This window comes from Protobothrops mucrosquamatus, unplaced genomic scaffold (genome assembly GCF_001527695.2).
Source record: "Protobothrops mucrosquamatus isolate PMUCROS unplaced genomic scaffold, P.Mucros_1.0 scaffold1607, whole genome shotgun sequence".
NCBI lineage: Eukaryota > Metazoa > Chordata > Lepidosauria > Squamata > Viperidae > Protobothrops > Protobothrops mucrosquamatus.
Window position 1 is genome coordinate 466707 of NW_015387770.1, and position 4851 is coordinate 471557.

Here is a 4851-nt window from a genome sequence, read left to right on the forward strand (position 1 = left end):
TTTTCTGGTAGATGTTTCATGACCAAACTGGCTAACATCATCAGGGTAGTAGGGAGTGGGGGTTGGCTGTCATTTTATACTCTAGTGGCTTGCCATGTCAGTGTTGGGGGGGAGTTTGCTATGTCAATGTTGGTGGGAGTTTGATTAATTAGATAATTTTTCCTTCCTTCCTTCCTTCCTTCCTTCCTTCCTTTCTTTCTTCCTTCCTTCTTCCCTCTGTTCTTTTTCTTGATATTTCCTTCCTTTCTTCCTTCCATCCTTTGATCCTTCCTCCCACCTTCCCTGTTCTTTTTCTTGTTCCTTCCTTCCTTCCTTCCTTCCTTCCTTCCTTCCTTCCTTCCTTCCTTCCACAAACCCTTTCAAGTCCAGCCCTGTTTATTTATTAAATTTGTATAGCCAACCCTCTCAGCTAAGTGACTCTGCACAGCTTGCAACAATTAAAATAGCCTCGGAAACAAAACAAAAAAACAAGTCCAGAAAAACAAACATACCGACTACCAGTAAACACACACACCCAGAGACTAAATAAAATAATAAGTAAGTAAAACCAAGCTTATCCTCCTTTTTCCACAAAAAGGTTCCTTCCCTTTGGTCTCAGCCTTCCCAGGTCATAACTGTAAAGTTTGCGGTGCTTTTTTTGTAAAAGAAAAAGAAAAAATATTTTGTATTTATGGGTTTGTTATTCTTCCTTAAGACAAAGATTGGAAGATCATAAAACTAGGAGAATTTCTAAGAGGCAAGGATTCACTCAGGTCTTATCTGCCAGGAACATTACTTTGATTGTTCACTTACTGGGGGGCCCATTTTTTTGCCCCAGATGTCTTTTATTCCAACCCTCCTGCTCCCCCAGAAAAGGATTGTCCAGGCAAATAATGATAAGAGATGGACCAATAATCTGTTGTGAGACATTTGACATTTAGCTTTTTTTTTGCAACACATATAAACAGAAGAACCAGGAGCTAGGATACAAAATCCTACTACAGGGAAGCCTGCAAACGTTCCTAGGAATGGCAGCTCTGGAAAGCATGGAATTAAAATTTTATTTATTTCCTTATTTTTTATTAAACTTATATGTCCCCTCCCCATCTCGCTACCCAATGATTTTGGGCAGCTTACAATGCTGTCAATAATGACACAAAACAATTCAAAGATTAAGAATATTAAAAGGCAGGTCTCCAATCTTGGCAACTTTTAAGACTTGGGGGCTTCAGTTATTCCCAGAATTCCACAGCCCTGGCTAGGGAATTCTGGGAGTTGAAGACCACAGGTCTTACGAGTTGTCAAGTTTGAGAAATGCTGCTTTAGAGCAGGGGTCTTCAAACATGGCCCTTTGATGACTTGTGGACTTTAACTCCCAGAATTCCTCAGCCAGCGTGCCTGGCTGAAGAATTCTGGGAGTTGAAGTCCACAAGTCATAAAAAGGCCAAGTTTGAAGACCCCTGCTTTACAGACTAACGGTGAAATGCTGCTGTGGAATTTGTTGATTTCTTCCAAATTTGCAACTTTACAAAGTTGGGTAGAATTCGTGAACAGGCTCATTATCTCAAGAGCTTCCCACAGCTGATGCTGGCTGGGAAAATGGGGCTGAGTTCTCCCTGAAGCACATGAAGAGTACGCAAAAAATAATTCTAACCGCAAAGACAGAGCTTAATGGACTAAATTAGCTGGATTAATAGTGTTTAGCATGCTTTTTTTTTATGCAGGGGATGATCTCAAGAACTCCGCCATCCGCTGGGGACTCCTTACACAGCTTGTGGACTAAGGCAGAGGTCCCCAACCTTTTGGGCACCAGGGACTGGTTCCATGGAGAAATATTTTTCCGCGGACCGGAGGGTGCGTGGTTTTGTGTGCTGCCTGCATCCCACGGATGGGGCTTTGCTTGTTTGTGCGGACCGGTTGCTGGCATGCCGTGGCCCGGTGTTTGGGGACCCCTGGACTAAGGACCGGTGTTTGGGGACCCCTGGACTAAGGCATCACTTCCTACTTCTTACAAAAAAGATGTTGAGACTCTGGAAAGAGTGCAGAGAAGAGCAACAAAGATGATCAGGGGACTGGAGGCTAAAACAGATGGAGAACAGTTGCAGGAATTGGGTATGTCTAGTTTAATGAAAAGAAGGTCTAGCAATATCTAGAGATATTGATAGCAATATCTGAGGGGCTGCCCCAAAGAAGAGGGAGTCAAGCTATTCTCCAAAGCACCAGAAGGCAGGACAAGAAGCAATGGATGGAAACTCATCAAGGAGAGAAGCAACCTGGAACTAAGGAGAAATTTCCTGACAGTTAGAACAATTAACCAGTGGAACGACCTGCCTCCGGAAGCGGTGAATGCTCCAACACTGGAAGTTTTTAAGAAGAGACTGGACAGCCATTTGTCTGAAATGGTATAAGGTTTTCTGCCTGAGCAGGGGGTTGGACTAGATGACCTCCAAGGTCCCTTCCAACTCTGTTACTCTGTTATCCAAAAATCTGTATTTGGTTTATTAGTTGGGCAGCCCAAATCTCATTATTCTCTTACTTCACCCACCTTCATGGAAGCATCCCTGAAACTCGATCACCTTCTAAAGATGATTTATTGGCAACAAGAGCTGCCACATAAGGCCTGGATAGAATTTCCTTTCCGTCTGGAATTGCTGGCTGGGGCAGTTTCTCGCCTAACGAAAAAAAGAGAAGAAAATGGGATTAATTCCAAAAAATGCTGTAAGGGGGAGATAGAAAGATGTGTGTTTGCACACGAATATGTGGTGGCTGGGCTAATTAGACCCCCCGAAGGGTTGCAGGAAACATGCAGAGATTCATGTGCTCCAACCCGATCATACAAGGAAGGAAGTGCAAAAATAACCTGTAACATCCAACTCAGTTGAGGGAATGTACAGGCAGTCCTCGACTTAACAACTCATTTAGTGACCGTTCAAACTTATAACGGCACTGAAAAAAGTGACTTAAGACCGTTTTTCACACGGCCGTTGCAGCATTCCCCATTCGTCACGTGATCAAAATTCAGACGCTTGGAAACTGGCATGTACTTAGACGGTTGCAGTCTCCCGGAGTCACGTGATCACCTGGGGTCACATACCCCTAAACCATCATTCATGATTAGAAGGGACAATTAATGTATAATGGTTGATTACGTGCCATCAAATCCAAGGTGGTCTCTTCATGACTTCATCCGTAGACTATTTCCAGGATGAAAAGATACCTAAAGAGAATAAATAAATACATAAATAAATAAAGCTGGGCTTATGTAGTAGTTATCAAAATTTTTACGGGTTATAAACTCTTTTCTCTCAGGCCAAATTCGAGATTCTATTTGTAACTCGCCATCTGGATTTTTTTTTGTCCATACATGATACTGGCTTTTAAATGGTAAGCCTCCCAAAGTCATCCAGCGTTGGGTAGCCCCTGAATTTAATTTACTTAATTTGTTTACTTACTCGTTTAAATAAATAAATATTGATAAAATAGTAGTACAGATAGCCTTTGACTTGGAAGAATTGATTTAGTTGGCCGGTCAAAGTTAACAACAGCACTGGAAAAAGGGACTTAGGTCTGTTGCAGCATCCCCATGGATCAAAATTTGGATGCTGACTCGTATTTATGATGGTTGCAATGTCTCGAGATTACGTGATCCCCTTGTTGCGACTTTCTTACAAGCAAAATCAGTGAGGAAGCCAGATTCACTTAAGAACTGTGTTACTAACCTAACAACTGTGGCAAGAAAGCTTGAAAAATGGAGCAAAATTCACTTTTAACAAAAGTTTCACTTAGCGGCACAAACGTCTAACTCAATTGTGGTCGTAAATCGAGGCTGCCTATATAAGTTGGGGTGGAGGCACCGTGCTGCAAAGGGCTCGAAGTCCCGTGTAGACCGAATTCATCTTAACATAAAATCAAATGAAAACTTCTATTTAGGCTTCCCGAATGCAGAGACGGTCAGGATAAAAGCGAAAAAGACAATCTTGATCTGAGAAAGGGATAAATTAAGCCATTCAAGGTGCCTCTTTGAAGTTTCACTTCGGTTCTTGGGAACGGCAAATATTCTGGCTTCACCCTGGAAAAAAGCAGCCACGTTCTCTCTCACTTCCTGCTACCCCTACCTTCCCATCAACCTCCCAAATTGTAAGTCGCTTTTTTTTTTTTTTTTAGGGCCGTTGCAACATTGAACCATCGGTAAATGTAAGATTGTACGTCGAGGATGACCGGTATAGCTCTTTAAAAAAAAAAAAAAAAAGAGTTTAAAATATTTAAAATCCACCAGAAGCAATGGATGGGAACTCATCAAGGAGAGAAGCAACCTAGAACTAAGGAGAAACTTCCTGACAGTTTGAACAATTAATCAGTGGAACTCCTTGCCTCCAGAAGCGGTGAATGCTCCAACACTGGAAGTTTTTAAGAAGAGACTGGACAGCCATTTGTCTGAAATGAGATAGGGTTCCCTGCCTGAGCAGGGGGTTGGACTAGATGACCTCCAAGGTCCCTTCCAACATCATAATTACTACTACTACTACTACTACTAATCTTACCCCAATTCTCCTATTAACAAGATTGGCTAAAATTACTATCTGCCTTGACAGCAGAGCTTAAGACATTAAAACAACCCTTTCCCAGTGTTTTTTTTTTTAAACTATTTCTTCCTCTATGGGGAATCCTTGACTTACGACCACAACTGAGCCCAAAATTTATGTTGCTAAGCGAGACGGTTGTTAAATGAGTTTTGCCCCATTTTACGACTTTTCTTGCCACAGTGGCTAAGCGGATCGCTGCAATTAAGTTGCTAACCTGGTATGTTCAGGAGAAAGAGAGAGAGAGAGAGAAAGAAAGAAAAAGAAAGAAAGGAAGGAAGGAAGGAAGGAA